The following is a 22,018-nucleotide window of genomic DNA, read 5'->3' as shown; positions in this document are numbered from 1 at the left end:
TCATGTTGTTGATGTGAGTTCTGTATGTGCAGTTACGGGCAAGGCGTGCTGCTTTGTTTTGAGCCAGCTGCAGCTTTGCTAGGTCTTTCTTTGCTGCACCTGACCATATTACTGTAATCAAGGTGGGACAAGAAAAAAGCCTGAACACCATCCCGAGCCGACTAGGTGCAACCCTAATTGCTGGTTCTGGATAAGAGCGTCCGCTAAATGACATGTACATGTAACTAGTACAGTTGATCTTTGTGTCACAACATATTTTTATAACAGACATACCTCTCCCCATCTTCACAACTGTTTTGTCCATACGACTTGAACATGATAACTGACCATCCAATGTAACTCCTATTAGTTCAGCTTCTTCCACTTGTTCAATAGTCACACCCTTTATACACAACGCCAGTTGAGGTCTAGGTCTGAGTGAATGCATTGAACCAAATAGTTAAATAGTTCCAAATAGTACACAGTGAGGGAATATGCAGTAGTTCTGCAGATAGGATGGAAAGGCGTGCCGAGTGAAAGGTGACTGATAGCAGAGAGAGAGAGAGAGAGAGAGAGAGAGAGAGAGAGAGAGAGAGAGAGAGAGAGAGAGAGAGAGAGAGAGAGAGAGAGAGAGAGAGAGAGAGAGAGAGAGAGAGAGAGAGAGAGAGAGAGAGAGAGAGAGAGAGAGAGAGAGAGAGAGAGAGAGAGAGAGAGAGAGAGAGAGAGAGAGAGAGAGAGAGAGAGAGAGAGAGAGAGAGATAGGTGACTGATCGCATGACGGGGTCCCAGAGAGAGCGAGAGAAAGAGGGATGTATAAAGAGAGAAAGATGGAGAGGGAGCGTGAGATTGATAGCAGCATGGACAACACCTCTTTACAACCTCCTATAAAACCCTTATCATTGGTGCTCCATTTACAAAACTAGCAGTCGGGAACTTGTCAGAGAGTGGGATCAGGGCTGGAACTCTCTGGCAGTACTCCTGGAATCTTGTTACATTGATTAGATGTGTGTTTATTTGTTTGTTTTGTTTATTTGATTTGGAAACCACCCAATAGGCAATATGAATGTTCCAATCACATGTCTGAAAGAAAGCACAGCAGCTGGCAACTGACATCTGACTGACTGGCAGGATGTTGTTGACTTGACAACAGATTTGTGCTGTTAAGGCTATGCTATTCACTAATAATAAAAATCACAAATCTGTAAAACTGAGGCTGGACAGTCAGAAAAAAATATTACATATATAGAAACAAAATCCAATTTGGTTGTTTTGTTTAAACACAGCCATTGTGATTGTCTATCTGGTTTGATAATGACCCGTAATGACCTGTAGAGAAAGTTAAAGCCGAGTGTGACTGTCAATCCCAGCCTAATTATAAAGCACAGAGAGGTCAAATCTGGGTCTTGACCAGCCAATAATCATTATGTGTCCAATACTCAGTGGTGTAAAGTACTTAAGTAAAAATACTTTGAAGTACTATTTAAGTTGTTTTTTTGCGGTACATTCCTAAAGAAGAGATGTACTTTTTACTCCCTGACACCTAAAAGTACTCGTTACATTTCGAATGCTCAGGCAGGACATGAATATGGTCCAATTCACACACCTATCAATATAACGTATTGTCATCCCTACCGCTTCTGATCTGGCGTACTCACTAAACACAAATACTGCATTTGTAAATTATGTCTGAGTGTGGGAGTGTTGCCCTGTCTGTCTGTAAATAAAAAAAACAAGAAAGAATTGTGCCATCTGGTTTGCTTAAAATAAGGAATTTGATGTATAGCATTTACTTTTACTCAAGTATGACATTGAGTACTTTTTCCACCACTGTACTTAAGTATATTTAAAATCAGATACTTTTAGACTTTTACTCAAGTAGTATTTTACTGGGTGATTTTTCACTTTTACTCAGAGTCATAGAGTCATTTTCTATTAAGGTATCTTTACTTTTACTCAAGTATGACAGTAGAGTATTTTTTCCACCACTACCAATGCTGGTGTGGTTTTGTCCCAATTAAACTTAGGCCTTAAAACTGTTATGCAACGCATTTTAGAACAGATGCAGTACTTTACGAAGTATCTCCACCCATTCTAACTGTACACTGGCGTCAGACAAAAACTCACTAACTGAACACACCCATGCCATATCACTCACTGTTACTCATTCACACAGTGAGTTGGTGGTTTTGCAATGTGCAACGCAACATCATACACATCTTGAGACGTAGGCTAGTGATAGGGTAATAGCATTTATAATACACCCCACTCCCTTCACCCTTCTTTTCCTCCCTCCTCCTATCTTGTTCTACACTTTCATCCCACCTATAAAAGTACCCTGATCCCTCTCATTGTCCTCATTCCCTGCTAACTGAATGGTTAGCCCGCTAACTCTGAAGTTAGCCATGGGCAAATTAAAAAGTATTTGTGTCCTGCTGTGGATATGTGGGTACAGTGCCATGGCCACCACAGAAGAAGGGTGAGTTACAGAGACTGAGATATTAATATTGAGCTGCAATTTTATTCAAGATCTGTGATCGTCTTATTGAATTCATTGGACTTGATTGGTTGAGTAATCAAATGAGTTTAGTCAATTTGAAATGTTTGATTATAATTGTATCATGTACTGCAAAGTATGAATTACAGGTATCAGATATTGTAAGGTGTTTAGAGTATTTTACCAATCAAGTTTTACAGAATAATTGGTTTTGTTGCATTTGCCGTACTTGACACACGCTATTGTAAAGACAGTGTTAATGGACTCACATTTGGAGCTATCAGGAATGTGTGATTGTAATCTTCTTCTGATGGAGCGGGTTTAAACAGATGTGGCTCTGAAATGGTATCCTCTCAAGTAATTGTTCCGAATGATTGTAAAACAACTTCATGAACAATTGTTGGTTAGCTACCAAGCTAGCCAAATTATAATTTTTTCCATATTAGCAGAGACATGACATCAGTCAATGCAGCTCAAAACAAGACATGGTATCAAGACCAAAATAAAACTGGCTGAAACGACCCACCTACGATTCCCCACATGGCAGCATCGTGTCATTGTTGCTAGCTATCTGACCATCCAGAATCACAGCAACACATGGACTTCTTCCCTATTGAATCGGGTGCAGCGTTTTTTGTGACATTGTCAGCTATAATTAATTAATCAAATGAAATGATACGTCATCCACTTGTACGGTATAGAAAACAAATCTCTGCTGCTATTTTGATGTTGTCAGCTAAACCGTCTATAATTCATTTAATTTAATTTACTTCTTAAATCTCTGCTGATATTTTGGATTCTATAAGAATTCCTATTCTTCACATAGCATATGGATAGATCCCAGACAGTATATTTTATACAAACAGGAAACCGCATTTAATCTACCTCTTTTTTTTCTATACGTCTGTTCTCATCCATTCATTACTTTCTTTTACACAGCTATGCAAGATCAGCGAGAGATGCTGGTAAGTTTGCCATATCAAAACACAATTTGGTTTTTCATCTTTTGCCTTGTTGTTAATATTAGCAGAACGCTTAATTCAAATATGATGGGCAGCCCAGCTCTACCACAAGTGATTCAACTGATGATTAAGTGATTAGTTGAATCAGGTGTTTTAGTGTTAGGCTAATTGAATACTAATCATGCAACCCGACTCTGTGGGTCTACTGTACAGCGTCTGATAGATACAACAGGCAGGTGTGTTCAGTCACATGATCCAGTCATCACAATGTACCTGGGAACATGATGGTCTTCTTCCATCTCCTCCCCTATATTGTACAACACAAAGACGCTTATCGCTACACAACCTGCTTACACACTGCCAGACGTGCCCGCGCGCGCACACACATACACACACAGACACACAAAAACACACACACACACACAGACACTTTCTCACAGTTATGGTACAAAACAATGCAGGAGGGGGCCATAAAGTGGGGCAGCTCTCTAAGGCACTGCATCTCAGTGCAAGAGGTGACAGTACAGTCCCTGGTTCCAATCCAGGCTGAATCACATCCTGGCCGTGATTGGGAGTCCCATAGGGCGGCGCACAATTGGCCCACTGTCGTCCGGGTTTGGCCGGGGTAGGCCATCATTGTAAATAAGAATTTGTTCTTAACTGACTTGCCAGGTTAAATAAAAAAAATAAAGCAATTGGTTTAGGGCCTGGGTGTTCCATAATCAACAGATTCCAAATGCATTACTGTTGATATGGGAAGAGATAATCAACAGATTCCAAATGAATTACTGTTGATATGCCAAGAGGTAATCAACAGATTCCAAATGCATTACTGTTGATATGGCAAGATGTAATCAACAGATTCCAAATGAATTACTGTTGATATGGCAAGAGATAATCAACAGATTCCAAATGCATTATTGTTGATATGGCAAGATGTAATCAACAGATTCCAAATGAATTACTGTTGATATGCCAAGAGGTAATCAACAGATTCCAAATGCATTATTGTTGATATGGCAAGAGGTAATCAACAGATTCCAAATGAATTACTGTTGATATGGTAGTCAGCTGTCTTTTGCCAACGTGTTTGCGCAATGTCACCTTGGCAGTATGGTAGCCGTGAGGAGGACAACACATGACAACACATTTGATACAGTGCCATTTACCTATGATGACTTGATCAGCCAATTGCTCCATGATATTTGCCTTATTACATCAACAGCATGTCACATGCAACCAGGGGGGAAAAGATCCTAGAGCACCTTTACTCCACACACAGAGATGCATACAAAGCTCTCCCCCACCCTCCATTTGGCAAATCTGACCATAATTCTATCCTCCTGATTCCTGCTTACAAGCAAAAACTAAAGCAGGAAGTACCACTCAATATGGAAGTGGTCAGATGACGCGGATGCTACACTACAGAACTCTTTTGCTAGCACAGACTGGAATATGTTCCGGGATTCATCCAACGGCATTGAGAAATACACCACCTTAGTCATCGGCTTCATCAATAAGTGCATCGATGACGTCGTCCCCACAGTGACTGCACGTACATATCCCAACCAGAAGCCATGGATTACAGGCCACATCCGCATCGAGCTAAAGGCTAGAGCTGCCGCTTTCAAGGCTTATAAGAAATCCCGCTATGCCCTCAGACGAACCATCAAACAAGCAAAGCGTCAATACAGGATTAAGATTGAATCCTACTACACCGGCTCTGACGCTTGTCGGATGTGGCAGGGCTTGAAAACTATTACGGACTACAAAGGGAAACCCAGACACGAGCTGCCCAGTGACGCGAGCCTACCAGATGAGCTAAATGCCTTTTATGCTCGCTTCGAGGCAAGTAACACTGAAGCATGCATGAGAGCACCAGCTGTTCTGGATGACTGTGTGATAACGCTCTCGGTAGCCGATGTGAACAAAACCTTTAAACAGGTCAACATTCACCAAGCCGCTGGGCCAGACGGATTACCAGGACATGTACTCAAAGCATGCGCGGACCAACTGTCAAGTGTCTTCACTGACATTTTCAACCTCTCCCTGGCCAAGTCTGTAATACCTACATGTTTCAAGCAGACCACCATAGTCCCTGTGCCCAAGAAAGCGAATGTAACCTGCCTAAATGATTACTGCCCCGTGGCACTCACGTCGGTAGCCATGTAGTGCTTTGAAAGGCTGGTCAAGGCTCACAACAACAGCATCCTCCCTGACACCCTAGACCCACTCCAATTTGCATACCTCCCCAACAGATCCACAGATGACGCAATCTCAATCGCAATCCACACTGCCCTTTCCCACCTGGACAAAAGGAACACCTATGTGAGAATGCTCTTCATTAACTACAGCTCAGCGTTCAACACCATTGTGCCCACAAAGCTCATCACTAAGCTAAGGACCCACTTTGCCAAAGCACAGCCCCCACACCACTAGAGGGATGTCTCCAACCACCAACTTACCGTCCTAAGACAAGGCCGTGTATAGCCCAAAAAGATCTCCGCCACGGCACAACCCAAGGGGGGGCGCCAACCCATCTCTGGTATAGTTGATGAAACGCTGCTGGTTATAATAAATGTAATTTATCCAATCTACATTTTTATTGAGAGTCGACCACCAAAAAAGACTTGATTCCAATCCAGCCCATATCTGATTCCTAGCTTTAAACTCATCAGGCACCCCCCTTGGAACTCCAATGCTATCAAGGTGAACTCTATCGTTGGACGACCCTGACGGAGCGCCCCTCCTCTCTCTAGATAACCTTACCCTTTGGTTTTTGTTTACAATCGTGGTGATTATGTCCCGTCCTACCACAATGCTCACATGGGGCCTTACACTCTCTAGCAAAATGTCCATCTTTCTGACAATTGTAACATTTTCTAGTTCCCCCCTTTGACATTCCTTTTTCGTCTGGTCTAGTCCTGTCCTCTCTCTCTCTCTTCCTCCCGTGACCTTGTCTTCTAAAACTGCCATTAGAAATGCATCTTTCCTGTTCTCTTTCTTCCTCCTTTCTGTCTGTGCATGCTGTTCATGGTGGACAGCATATCTTTTTACCTCCGCCAGGGTAGCTAATCCCCATCCTACCAAATTTTTCCTCACCTCCTTACTTACTCCAGGATGCATCCCTGTCAAAAAGGCTATCTTTAATTGCTGATGATAAGGGGTGTTTTGGTCTCCCCCGTGGGGAGGTTCTGGTGTGCCACTGTTGGCGTTAAATACATCCTTTAACCGTTCTAGGTACTGGCTGACCGTCTCACTATCTCCCTGTCTGCATTCAGTTATCTTGGAGAAATCAGCATGTCGGTGATAATGTACCGTCAGATTAGCGCATAATTCCGTGATTTTAGCTCTAAAAGGATCCCCTGGCCCCTCGGTCCACTGAATGACGTTCCCGTCCTGCCCCGTGGGCACCCACGCCCCGCGCACGGCGAACCAATCCTTACCTACAATGGTTCTGACTGCTCTCTCTATCTCCCCTGTGTTTAATCTATAACTGGACGCTAGCCCGTTCAAATCTCTCTCAAATCCAGCCATTCCTGTCTTTGGGTGGGGAATCCCTTCCACTGCTTTCTCTATATCTCTCTGTGTCCAGGGCCTGTAGACCCGAACAGTAGGTTCGTTATCCCCCACCCCAGCTTGGGGATTGGGTAGTTCTATCAGGGGATACTGCTCTTCTCTCTCCCCACTGTCTTCTTCCCCACTATAATACTGAAACTCCCTCCTTGGTTTTAGTCTATTCCTTTCTCCTGTGTCTGATGTTCTCCTGAGTAGTCCTGATCGGTTCTGCCTTGGAGAATGTGCTTGATACTTTCCCTTCCACAACATTTCTCTATCTTTTACTGTTTGAGCCTCGGCCCATGCCCTTTCCAACTCTACTTTCCTCGATGCTGCAACAATCAGTTCCTGTTCTTTCTCCCTCTCTATTTTTCTATTTCTCTCATTCTCTCTCTCTCTACCTCTTCACCACCCACGCCTCGATCATAAGCTGGGGGAGGTTCAACCCGGGGCGGCGACTGCACCCTCCTCTGAACCACCACCACCTCATCATCGGGATTTCCCCTCCACGCTTGGTTTACCAGCGATGGGTATAGGTTTTGACCCCCACCCCCACCCGATTGGCTTATTCTTTCGGCTGGAGGAGCGGAGGGTAGTGTTTCTTGACTCTCTATGACTTCCTTTTTCTACTCTCCTTCCACCCTCTTTCTGGCTTCTGAAAGCCAGACCCTAGCTGTGTTCAAACCTTTTTTTTTCTGCTTGTTCTCATCTCTCCCACATTCCTTATGCATCCGTTTAATCATAGACTCCAGGTTATCTACGTCCAGGCGACCCTCAAACCCATATTTCTTCCTCCATTTTGGCCCATAATCTACATTCCGTTTATCTTTTAGCTCCATATATCTCTCATCGCCTGTGAGTTCTCCACGCCCCTTAGACCCTTTACTTCCCATTTTAACCTGGTTTTGTTCTATTACGACTACTAATTTGGATCTATGATTATCTTACCTTGTTTTATTTAATTCCACTCTGTTAATTTGGATCTACAATTAGTTTACCTTGTTCCGTTTAATTTAATGCTCTCGCCTCTCCTCCTTTTTGGACTTTATTTCAGTGTTGTCTTTTGAATCGGATCTATGGTTAATTCACTCTTGTTAATTGACCATTTTAGTTATCTTGTTCGCATAGAATTACCGTCCTATCTCACAAAACCTATTTTATATCCTCTCCTCTCCTCAATTTAGGATTTTATTTAGGTATGTCTCTTGACTCGGATCTATGGCTAATTTACCACTCGTTAATTAACCCTTTAAGTTATCCTATTTGCACAAAATCACCGTCCTATCTCACAGCACCTATTTTATGTCCCTTCTTAATAACCTCTCGGCCAATTCACAAAGAAAACACTGACCTCAATTATTAAGCTAGTTTAATTTATGGTAGTGCACATGTACCTCAGGTCTTTGCGGACCTGCTCCCTTATCGATTTTGTTAATACACAAAGTAAAAACACCTTAGTGAATCTGTTTAGAATAGCTAAGCTCTTATTATTGATAAATTCCAAGTATTTAGAACATCAAATCCAAGATACCTTAAATTATTCCCCCAAATTCGTGAATAAAGATTTACTGACCTTCGTCTTGTAGGCTGGGAAAAGCAATGTTGGTTGGATTCCGTCACCGTCTCTGTCGACCTTAGATATATGCCGGCCTGTTATGGAACCCCAATGTCAGGGGTCAGGTCTTTAATTTACGGGTCAAAGACCCGCCCGTGCACGGTTTTCGGCGTGTCACCTTTGGACGACAGGGACAGGTATTGAAATCCGGCTCGAAGGACCAAATTGTTATGAGAATTTTGTTCCCAATGTTCATAAACTGAACTTCAATTAAACTACTCAGTCTGCATCCCAGAGTTTGTAAGGTTCTGGTTAAATGACACAGATGGAGGCCCAGCCTACAATAGTCAACCAAGTTTATTCACGAGAGCTCTGAATATCATACAATGTACACAGCCTTTTATACCTAACATTTGGTCATATCATATGTCATACCCCTTACAGATGCCCCCTCCTCTTCTTTAACACGGTCAATGCTTATTTACAAGTCTTCTCCATCACATACATTGCTTATCATATCCTGCCCCATGTTACATAATCTACTGTAAGCCTAAAGGTTTCTCCCCTCCCTGGGTGGGGAGACCTTCTTCCTGTTATTAGTTTCACAGTGGTCACAAGTTGTATGCTGTCGGTTAACAGTTCCCCTGTCTTGCTTACATTGCTAAATCCTTAAGCTTAAACTTTTCCTACACACACACATTAGTACCTTCATCTTATAATCACTCGGTTATACATTTTCAGGGTGAAATCATTTAGTCAAACCTTTAATCATAACATTTTCATTACAATCCCTCTCTCCATCTCTCTCTCCATCCCTCTCTCTCCATCTCTCTCTCATCCCTCTCTCCATCCCCTCTCTTCATCTCTCTCTCCATCCCTCTCTCCATCCCTCTCTCAATCTCTCTCATCCCTCTCTCCATCCCTCTCTCTCCATCCATCCATCCATCCCTCTCTCTCTATCTCTCTCCATCCCTCTCTCCATCCCTCTCTCATCCCTCTCTCCATCTCTCTCTCCATCCCTCTCTCCATCTCTCTCTCCATCCCTCTCTCTCCATCCCTCTCTCATCCCTCTCTCCATCCCTCTCTCTCTGTCCCTCTCTCCATCCTTCTCTCTCCACCCATCTCTTTCCTACAGCCGTTCTGACCTCCTGTGACTTTAACCAGGAAAGTGCACCCTATTGTCAGTTCCAGCAGGACGGCAACGACAACAGTGATTGGACAAGACACCGAGGCCCCACTCCTACACCAGGAACAGGCCCCCCCGGGGACTACCCTGACGGCAGTGAGTAGCCTGTCCTCTTAGGGACACCCACTTGTGTATATTAGTGAATGTTCTCTTCACCCATGTAGGTAAATAGGTTGTGGTGGCTTTTGGGGGTCCAGTCTTCTTTCTGCTTTAGACAACTCCTACCATGAGGGATCTGGAGTTTTTATAGCAGTATCTTGCACCTCAAAACTCACAGTCATATCCAACATTTAGAATATGACTCTTACGTCACAGAAAATATTGCTTCAATGGTTCTTTGTTATCTCCACACCGATCTAAGTCATCAATCCCTCTCTCTCTTTCTCTCTCTCTCACTCACTCGCTCTCTCTCACTCTCTCTCTTTCTCTCTTTTTCTCTCTCTCTCTCTCTCTCTCTCTCTCTCTCTCTCTCTCTCTCTCTCTCTCTCTCTCTCACTCACTCACTCACTCACTCACTCTCTCTCTCTCTCTCACCCTCTCTCTCTCCTTTTCTTTCTTTATTTCTCCAGATGGTTTCTACATCTACCATGAGTGTGACAATGTGGCCAACGGGCAGAATGCTCGTCTTCTCAGCCCGGCCCTCTCCTCCACCTCCACCCAGATTTGTGTCCAGTTCCACTACTACATGTACGGCTCAGACAACCAGAACCACCTGCACGTGCTGGCCAAGAGGCCCACCTCGGAGGACAAAGTCTGGGAGAAGACTGGGATCCAGAGCCCCTCCTGGCTTGGAGCTGCTGTCACTGTGGCCAAACCAGCAGGACAGACCCTAAATGTGAGTGTGTGTGTTTGAATTAGATTCAGGATAGACACTCACATGTTTGAGTGCTGTATGTGTCTGATTTCAGTGAAAGAGTGATCAGTCGGGTCACAAGTGTCTGTGTCCGTTTTACAGTCCTCTGGTATTTCTTTACAGCGCTTTTCATCTCTCTTGTGTCTGAGTCCGTTTTACAGTCCTCTGGTATTTCTTTACAGCGCTTTTCATCTCTCTTGTGTCTCTGTCCGTTTTACAGTCCTTTGGTATTTCTTTACAGCGCTTTTCATCTCTCTTGTGTCTCTGTCCGTTTTACAGTCCTCTGGTATTTCTTTACAGCGCTTTTCATCTCTCTTGTGTCTCTGTCCGTTTTACAGTCCTCTGGTATTTCTTTACAGCGCTTTTCATCTCTCTTGTGTCTCTGTCCGTTTTACAGTCCTCTGGTATTTCTTTACAGCGCTTTTCATCTCTCTTGTGTCTCTGTCCGTTTTACAGTCCTCTGGTATTTCTTTACAGCGCTTTTCATCTGTCTTGTGTCTCTGTCCGTTTTACAGTCCTCTGGTATTTCTTTACATCACTTTTCATCTCTCTTGTCCTCCACAGCAAAGGCTTTAACGAGACACTGGTAGTTGTAAAACAATCACAGCTCAGGGAATGTGAGAGAGAGAAAAACAGAAAGACAAGGAGCCAATGACACCAGGGATGGGCCACTCAAGTTTTTTATATGTTGTGGCCCTTGCTTAGCTGGTTTTGTCTCTCTACCTGGCATATAATTGGACAATTATTGGTCAATGACAGTGACTTGGGTGACTACACATTCTCCATATTATATGTGTTTATCTCTGTCCACAGATTGTGTTTGAGGCACAGCGTGGATGTTGTGGCCCTTGCTTAGCTGGTTTTGTCTCTCTACCTGGCATATAATTGGACAATTATTGGTCAATGACAGTGACTTGGGTGACTACACATTCTCCATATTATATGTGTTTATCTCTGTCCACAGATTGTGTTTGAGGCACAGCGTGGATTGTCTGCTTCTTGTGACTCAGCCCTGGACAACATTGTCATTAGTGAGGGAGCTTGTCCAGGTATGTAGCTCTTTACTCTCGTTCTCATCACCCCCCACCCCTCTCTCTCTCTCTCTCTTCCTCTCTCACCCCCCCCCTTTCTCTCTTTCCCTTTCCAGTTTGACTATATCATACACCTGTACTGATCAATCCCATGTATTTCCACAGCCTGTCTGACTGGTTGTGACTTCGACACCACTGATGATCTGTGCAGCTGGGAGGCACGTAAACCATCAAATCCTGACTTGTTTGGTTGGGAGCAATGGAATGGTCCAACTGACACAGAAGGATCTGGTCCTGACGATGACTTCTCCAAACCAGGCTGTAGGTCTTCGTTTGAACACTGTGCTGCTGTCTAAATCATATTTTATTTACTGGGAGAAAATAAATTGTGACACCCAACAGCTCATATTAAAGGTCACTCATGTACTTTCTCATATTGTCTTGTTTTCATGTGGTCTCTTCTCTCCGTAGTCGGCCAATATCTGCTGATGGACTCGTTGTCTCGTGTCCCTGGAGAGAAAGTAGAGCTGTGGAGCCCATCCACCACCACCTCCTCTGGCTGTCTGGACCTCACCTTCCATTACTACATGTACGGCACTGCCACCACCATGAAGCTCAATGTCTATGCAGTGACCAGCGGTAAGATAACTGATGTCTTGCAGCTCCACTTACCTATAAGATAGATGTGACCTGTGGTAAGATAACCAATATCTTGCCGCTTCACTTACCTTTGATTACCCACTCTCTGCCTCTACTCTCTCTATATCTCTATCTCGCTCTCCCCCTCCAGGAGGAAGCCTTGGTTCCCCCATCTTCTCCTTGACAGGGAACCAGGGCCAGGGTTGGAAGCCTGCAGAGATACGCTACCTTGGCTCAGATAACATGCAGGTAAACAGGCTGAAAAGTGATGTGTTACGAATTTGATATAAACAAAGAAATTGCCTTGTGCTCTCATATTCAACCCTTCTTTATCGAGCACAAATGTGTATTTATCTGGTAAACCTGTTTTCCTTTTGTTTGAATGTTGATTTGATGGAGGGTGTTTGTGTTTCAGTTTGTGATCGTTGGCTTCTACGGTGAGACCCCTGAGACAGACATCGCTATAGACGCTGTATGCATCACAGCCTGCACAGGTAATGAATCATCTATGATCTGAGATGATCAATATCTTGTGTGAATATAGACAATCATGCCTTCTGATCTTTGAAAACTGCTAGCCTCTGGAGTTTATTTGGTCTTCTGAAAGTATTATTTTGTGTCTCAATTGTTTTCATTGGTTATTTCAGCTCCTCCACCAACTACACCAAAACCTCCAACACCGGGACCAACTACATCAGCACCAGGAACAACTACTCCCAAACCCTCAACCCCCAAGCCTTCTACACCAAAACCACCAACCACAAAACCACCAGGTGAGATTAACAGCCAATCACCTGTATCATTCTCACGGTCAGAATCAGAAACCGTCACAAATGAGCTCTGTTGTTAACCTTTGACTCCATTCCACCCCACCCCACCCCATACCTTTACCACCCCCTCCTCTCCCTCTCTCCCCCAACAGTGACGTGCCCTCCCAATGCTGAGTACATAGAGTGTGGCCCAGCCTGCATCCCCAGCTGTAAGGAACCCTCCACCAACTGCACTGGCTCCTGTATCAGTGCGTGTTTCTGTAAGCCAGGCTTTGTGTTCAAAGGCAGACGCTGTGTCCCCATAGAAACATGTGGCTGTCTGGAGGGAGGTGACTACTATGAGGTACGAGACCATCTGGGATTGTTAGTCTGTGGTTAAGAATGTACTTTGTGATAGAATATGACACAATAGAATGTGATATACAATATTGTGTATGATATACCATACAGCATACCAAACGATATATGATACACGATATACGATGTGATACACAATATGATACGATATCATACGATACGGTACTTTTACTGTCCAGAATGTCCACTCATTTGGATATTGATAGTACTCCTCTCAGCACATCACAAATATACTTTAAAAATGACCAACAACATAAGGAACACACACATACATTCACAGAATGCACAAATAAACTTTACAAAAAAATGAATGGGCAAACAACATGTTAATAATTCCTCTCTCCCCGTCTCTGTCCTTTTAGCCAGGAGAGATCATCTTTGGTGACGGCTGCTCCAAGCTTTGTCGTTGTGCTGGAAACTACATCCTGGACTGTGTGGACAACTCCTGCTCTCCCACGGAGGAGTGTCGCAACGGAGCCTGCTATCCTAAAGGTACTGTTAGCTGAGTTATAATAACTTGTATTAGCAAAGTTATCATAACTTGTATTAGCTGAGTCATCAAACTTGTATTAGCTCAGTTTCTCTTGTAATAGCTCAGTTATCACAACTTGTAATAGCTCAGTTATCATAACTTGTAATAGCTCAGTTATCACAACTTGTAATAGCTCAGTTATCATAACTTGTAATAGCTCAGTTATCATAACTTGTAATAGCTCAGTTATCATAACTTATAATAGCTCAGTTATCATAACTTGTAATAGCTCAGTTATCATAACTTGTAATAGCTAAGTTATATGAACTTGATTTAGCTGAGTTTTTATTTTACCTTTATTTAACTAGGCAAGTCAGTTAAAACTTCTTCAGGATTGGTTGGTCCCCACCAAGCAAACGTAGGCTAATGCGATAAGCATGAGGTTGTAAGTAGCAAGAACATTTCCCAGGACATAGACATATCTGACATTGGCAGAAAGCTTAAATTCTTGTTAATCTAACTGCACTGTCCAATTTACAGTGTCTATTACAGTGAAAGAATACCATGCTATTGTTTGAGGAGAGTGCACTGTTTTGAACATGAAAAGTTATTAAATAAGAAAATAGGCACATTTGGGCAGTCTTGATACAAAATTTTGAACAGAAATACAATGGTTCCTTGGATCAGTCTGAAACGTTGCACATACACTGCTGCCATCTACTGGCCAAAATCTAAATCGCAGCTGGGCTGGAATAATACATTATGGCCTTTCTCTTGCATTTCAAACATGATGGTACAAAAAATACAAAAAAACGGTTGGTTTTTTCTTTGTATTATCTTTTACCTGATCTAATGTGTTATCTTGTCCTACATTCCTTTCACATTTCCACAAACTACAAAGTATTTCCTTTCAAATGGTACCAAGAATATGCATATCCTTGCTTTAGTGCCAGAGCTACAGGCAGTTAGATTTGGGTATGTCATTTTAGGCGAAAATTGAAAAAAAGGAGTCAATACTTAAGAGGTTTTTAAGAACACATTTTTATTTACAATGACGGCGGGTTACCTGCCTTGTTCAGGGAAAGAACAACAGACTTTTACCTTGTCAGCTCGGGGATTCAATCTAGCAACCTTTCGGTTACTGGCCCAACGATCTAACCACTAGGCTACCTGCAGCCCCAGTTATCATAACTTGTATTAGCTCCGTTATCATAACTTGTCTTAGCTCAGTTATCATAACTTGTAATAGCTAATTTATCAGATCTTGTATTAGCTCAGTTATCAGAACTTGTATTAGCTCCGTTATCTTTACTTGTATTGGCTCAGTTATCATGAATTGTGTTTGCTAAGTTATCAACACTTATATTAGCTGAGATATCTTAACTTCTCTTTCATCAGATAGCATAAGTTGTATTAGCTCAGTTATTGTATTAGCTCAGTTGTCATAACTTGTATTAGCTGAGTAATTATAACTTGTATTAGCTCAGCTATCATAACTTGTATTAGCTCAGTTATCATCACTTATATAAAGATGACAGGCTTTTCAAATCAATTATATTGGTAAGGAGTTCCATCGTGAAACCCATGGGAACATCCAACCTACAGTAAAGTGGATCGTTCCTAGAGTTTGATTCCTAGCTATGCAAACAGACAGCCTTGTTTACAGTATACATGTATTATGTGCAGCTTGGAAAACACTATTTACATTTTGTCAGGCATCATTTGGTGAAAACAATAACCCAACTATGTTAACACTGAGTCTGTATTATTTCCATCAGCCAATTACTAATCTCACTCCCAACTTTATAATCACTATTCCCCCCCAGACACCTCTACCTGTATCGCATCTGGTGACCCTCACTACACCACCTTCGACAAGAAGAAGTACAACTTCATGGGGAACTGCAGCTACCTGATGTCAGAGCCCTGTAACCACACGTCAGTGCCTCACTACGAGGTGCATGCTGACAACGAGAACCGCTTCAACAAACCAACCATCTCCTACCTGAAGGCTGTGCATGTGTACGTGCGTGGGGTGAAGATCTCCATCTTGAAGGGAGGCACCGTGCAGGTGAGAGAGAGAGGGATTGATGGAGGGATAGGGTTGGGGTAGAGAGAAGAAGAGATGAGGAAGACATTTGAAAATGTTTAAAAACGTAACAATGGAAAGAAATACTGATAAAATGCAGAGCCCTGCATGTACGCATTCAATATAAAGTAACATACACAGTCAAGAACAGTTTGTCATTGTATTCAATAAATCTTTATTGTCACCGAAGGGAATTTCCTGAGCAGCATTAAATGCATAAAATTCATACAAAACACAGAACAGCTTATAAAGAGGAAGCTAAAAAACATGAAAAAAGAAATGCCCCTCACTAACACATGTCTGTGTCCTCTTCTCCTCCTAGTTGAATGGTATCAATGTGAACATCCCACTGACCCCAGCTACAGGCGTGTCTGTTTTGAAGTCTGGTAAACACTACACTGTAGCCATGGACTTTGGTGTGACCGTACGATATGACGGAAACCACTACATGGACATCAAGGTCATCAAGGAGTGAGTCAAAACTGCTTATGCAGCTTGGTTTCTCTACTACAGTTTTGGTGACCCCGACATGATATACCATTAAAATAACCATATAAACACAACATAAAAATGAAAACCAAATAGAAACATCTCACATTGTAATATTTTTATTTTATAACGTTGTCATTAAAATTTGCTCCTCTGTATTTAGCTATAAGGACAAGCTGTGTGGACTGTGTGGAGACTACAACGGAAACTCCAACGATGACTTCAGGAAACCCGACGGTTCTCTGACCACCAACCCCAATGACTTTGGACACAGCTGGGTCACAGATCCCAAGTGAGTCATGCCACCAGTTATTCACACACACACACACACACACACACACACACACACACACACACACACACACACACACACACACACACACACACACACACACACGCACACGCAGGCACACACACAAAGGCACTCACAAACACACACACATGACTGATTCACCCTGTCTCTGACTCCAGTTGTAACAAGAAGCCCAACACCACCATCCCAGGCTGTACTGATGATGAACTGGACAGGTATGAGAGCTCTGGCTACTGCGGCATGCTACTGGACAAGAACGGACCATTCGCTGTCTGTCACCCCAAGGTCAACCCCAATGTGAGTAACTACCGTAATGTGCGGGATATAGTGTCTTACCCAATGTGAGTAATTACTGTAATGTACAGAATATAGGGTCATATCATATTTTGTCTTTAAGATTGTCGTGTCTTTGGCATCATTAATTTAACTGAAGACATTTTTATCAAATAACTCTCTGTAATTATTATTAAGCGATTAAACTGATTAATCGTGTAACTGTAATTAACTAGGAGGTCGGGGCACCAAGGAAAATATTCAGATTACAAAGTTATAATTTTCCTAATATAACTTTCAGATATTATAATATCTGATCTATAAGTCTTCTGATTAATGATGTATTAGTTTACCTCGTCAGTCTCATTCCAAACGTCGTAAATTGTTGGTTATCTGCACGACCCCAGTCTTCACTATGAGTCATCCATACATCAATTGTCTTAAAATAATTTATTTACTAACTAAGTAATTCACAGAAATGCATAACAAACAGTAGATATCTTTACAAAGAAATGATAGAGGAATGTGCCCTAGTGGGCTAAAGCGGCATGGCGCTTGTTAGACAAAAGGTTGATAAAAGTTGATAATTATAACAATTGAAATGCTAATTCTTTGCACATGAACGCTCACTCATTCGGGAACAATTGCAATCAATATATATATTCACGCTCAGTGTGTCGTCGGGATCTTTCTCTCTCTCTCTCTCTCTCTCTCTCTCTCTCTCTCTCCCTTGGTTAGAATGTATATTTCAAAGTGACATTCGTTAATGTCGTTATAGGACAGATGTTTCGTTGGTCTTCGCATTCAATGATACCGAATTCCTAGCTGCAGACTAGTAATTAATATCAAAGACTTGTTATTATTCTGTCGGTATCGATAGTCTAAGAGTTTAACCACGTGGTATGGTTAAAGTTCAGTAAGAGGAAGGAATGGTCAAACCTTCAGCCAACTCGTAATGGAGTGGAGGCTCGGTCTGGTGATAGAAACCCTGGGTGGGGGTTATATTCGGAATAACAGAAAAAGGCTGTCTCATGATGCCAGGTCCCGTCTGTTCATGGGGGCGTGCCGATGACTTGGTGAAACCTTAAACAGAAATACAATTCTCTCACATTAATATCTTACAAGCATCCCAACATGTTCCCAATTGCTTTATCCTTATTCATTCATTTTTATACAACCATTAGATGTAAGTCTCACAACTGAGGCTATTATATAAACAGCGCCATGGTAATATGGCCGTATTGTCTCTCATGAGCTTCACAAAATTGTACCTAACGGACCAGTTCGTAGCTGGATTCTTCACCGATCTTTCATACCTTCTCCAAAACATAAATGTCGTTCGGTTCTCCAATTCTTTAAAGTGGAAGAACCCCTTGGTTCTTTCTATGAAACCCACTCTGTCTCCATACCGTGGCCATGAGGCAGGACATTCTCTTAGGAATTTACGACCGCTCTCACAGAGCCTGGGTGTGGGAGACAGAGGTAGGGGGATGGTGCATAGAAAACCCAAAGAGGGCAACGTCATGACAAGATTAAACAAAACTGTGATTAATGTGTGAAATCTCACCCCCAAGAAGACATTTTGTTAATGTATAGACATATTTAGTGCAGAAATGTTTAACCTCTCTAGGCTAGGCGGGACGAATTCGTCCCACCTACGTAACAGCCACTGCTATCCTGTGTCGCGATTTTCAAAACCTTAAAAATCCTATTACTTCAATTTCTCAAACATATGACTATTTTACAGCCATTTAAAGACAAGACTCTCGTTAATCTAACCACACTGTCCGATTTCAAAAAGGCTTTACAACGAAAGCAAAACATTAGATTATGTCAGCAGAGTACCAAGCCAGAAATAATCAGACACCCATTTTTCAAGCCAGCATATAATGTCACCAAAACCCAGAAGACAGTTAAATGCAGCACTCACCTTTGATGATCTTCATCAGATGACAACCCTAGGACATTATGTTATACAATACATGCATGTTTTGTTCAATCAAGTTCATATTTATATCAAAAAACAGCTTTTTACATTAGCATGTGACGTTCAGAACTAGCATACCCCCGCAAACTTCCGGGGAATTCGCTAACATTTTACTAAATTACTCACGATAAACGTTCACAAAAAGCATAACAATTATTTTAAGAATTATAGATACAGACCTCCTCTATGCACTCGATATGTCCGATTTTAAAATAGCTTTTTGGTGAAAGCACATTTTGCAATATTCTAAGTACATAGCCCAGGCATCACGGGCTCGCTATTTAGACACCCGGCAAGTTTAGCACTCACCATAATCATATTTACTATTATAAAAGTTTGATTACCTTTTGTTGTCTTCGTCAGAATACACACCCAGGACTGCTACTTCAATAACAAATGTTGGTTTGGTCCAAAATAATCCATCGTTATATCCGAATAGCGGCGTTTTGTTCGATGCGTTCCAGACACTATCCGAAATAGTAAAGAAGTGTCGCGCGCATGGCGCAATTCGTGACAATAAAATTCTAAGTATTCCATTACCGTACTTCGAAGCATGTCAACCGCTGTTTAAAATCAATTTTTACGACATTTTTCTCGTAGAAAAGCGATAATATTCCGACAGGGAATCTCCTTTTCGGCAAACAGAGGAAAAAATCCCAAAGGCGGGGGCGGTCGGGGTCACGCGCATAAGCCAGTGTCCCTTGATCGGCCACTTGAGAAAGGCGATAATGTGTTTCAGCCTGGGGCTGGAAAGACGACATTCTGTTTTTTCCCGGGCTCTGAGCGCCTATGGACGACGTGGGAAGTGTCACGTTAGAGCAGAGATCCTTAGTAAATGATAGAGATGGAAAACAAGTTCAAGAAATGGTCAGACAGGCCACTTCCTGTAAAGGAATCTCTCAGGTTTTGACCTGCCATTTGAGTTCTGTTATACTCACAGACACCATTCAAACAGTTTTAGAAAATGTAGGGTGTTTTCTATCCATATGTAATAAGTATATGCATATTCTAGTTACTGGGTAGGAGTGGTAACCAGATTAAATCGGGTATGTTTTTTATCCAGCCGTGTCAATACTGCCCCCTATCCTAAACAGGTTAAATACGTTTCATTTAATTCAATTCAAACAACTTTGTCACTTAACCTCTATGGGCTAGGTGGGACGCTAGCGTCCCACCCGTGGTGCACTCCATCAACAGCAGGTGCATTTCAAGAGCGGCAAATTTGAATCCAAATAAATGTCAAAATTCAAATTTTTCAAACATACAACTATTTTACACCCTTTGAAAGATAAACATCTCCTTAATCTAACCACGTTTTACGATTTCAAAAAGGTTTTACGGCGAAAGCATACATTTAGAGTATGTTAGGACAGTACATTTACAAGGGTTGTGTGTAATGTTTTGTCAATTCAAAGACAGGGTCACCAAAACCATAAAACCAGCTAAAATGATGCACTAACCTTTTACAATCTCCATCAGATGACACTCCTAGGACATTATGTTAGACAATGCATGCATTTTTAGTTCTATCAAGTTCATATTTATATCCAAAAACAGCGTTTTACTATGGCATTGATGTTGAGGAAATCGTTTCCCTCCAATAACCGGCAGTCAAGTCAGCGTCACAAATTAAATAATTAAAATTAGAAAACATTGGTAAAATATTATATTGTCATTTAAAGAATTATAGATTTACATCTCTTGAACGCAATCAACTTGCCAGATTTAAAAATAACCTTACTGGGAAATCACACTTTGCAATAATCTGAGCACTGCGCCCAGAAAAATACCCGTTGCGATACAGACTAGACGTCATGTTGGGGAGATCTAAAATCGAAAATACTATGTAAATAATCCATTACCTTTGATTCTCTTCATCAGATGTCACTTCCAGGTATCACAGGTCCATAACGAATGTAGTTTTGTTCAAAAAAGCTCATAATTTATGTCCAAAAATCTCCGTCTTGTTAGCACATGATCTAAGCCAGCCGGACTTCTCGTCATGAACGAGGGGAAAAAATATATTTACGTTCGTTCAAACATGTCAAACGTTGTATAGCATAAATCATTAGGGCCTTTTTTAACCAGAACATGAATAATATTCAAGGTGGACGAATGCATACTCTTTTATAACGTATTGGAACGAGGGTACCCAACATGAACTCGCGCCAGGTGTCTAATGGGCCATCATCGTTCCATGGCTCTTGTTCGGTCAGATCTCACTCCAGAAGACTCAAAACACTTTGTAAAGGCTGGTGACATCTAGTGGAAGCAATAGGAAGTGCCAAAATATTCCTCAGACCCTGTGTTTTTCAATGGGATAGGTTTAAAGGTAATACAACACATCAGGTATCCACTTCCTGTCAGAAAATGTCTCAGGGTTTTGCCTGCCAAATGAGTTCTGTTATACTCACAGACACCATTCAAACAGTTTTAGAAAATTTAGGGTGTTTTCTATCTATATGTAATAAGTATATGCATATTCTAGTTACTGGGTAGGAGTGGTAACCAGATTAAATCGGGTATGTTTTTTTATCCAGCCGTGTCAATACTGCCCCCTAGCCCTAACAGGTTTTAAGTAACCAAACCTACAAGCTTTGTGTGCAAGTCGAAGACAAGCGTATGTTTATGTGTGTCTACTTCAGAGTTTCTTCAAGGACTGTCTGTTTGACCTGTGCGAGCTGGATGGTGCTCAACCCATCCTGTGTGAGTCCATCGAGTCGTACGTCAACGACTGTCAGGACCGAGGAGTCACCATCGGAACCTGGAGGAACAGCACCTTCTGCCGTGAGTACAGATCAATGTTGGGGTCAATTCCATTTCAATTCCAGTCATTTCATAAAGTAAACCAAATTCTCATTCCAAATGTCCCTCACTGAAAAGCATTAAAGAGAATTGGAATTGGTATTTCAAAGTGCTTCCTGAATTGACTGGAATTGAAATGGAATGGACCCCAACCCTGGTACAGATACATGTTATACGTAATAATAACAAGGAAGAGACGGATATTG

General features: G+C 42.0%; 1 pseudogene; it reads left to right on the top strand.

The window, feature by feature from the left end:
• The first annotated feature begins 2,185 nt into the window (after nucleotides 1-2,185).
• Nucleotides 2,186-22,018, top strand: part of LOC106577901 (IgGFc-binding protein-like) — a 117,019-nt pseudogene continuing 97,186 nt past the window's right edge.

This window comes from Salmo salar, chromosome ssa18 (assembly GCF_905237065.1).
Source record: "Salmo salar chromosome ssa18, Ssal_v3.1, whole genome shotgun sequence".
NCBI lineage: Eukaryota > Metazoa > Chordata > Actinopteri > Salmoniformes > Salmonidae > Salmo > Salmo salar.
This window is presented reverse-complemented; position numbering and strand designations above follow the sequence as displayed.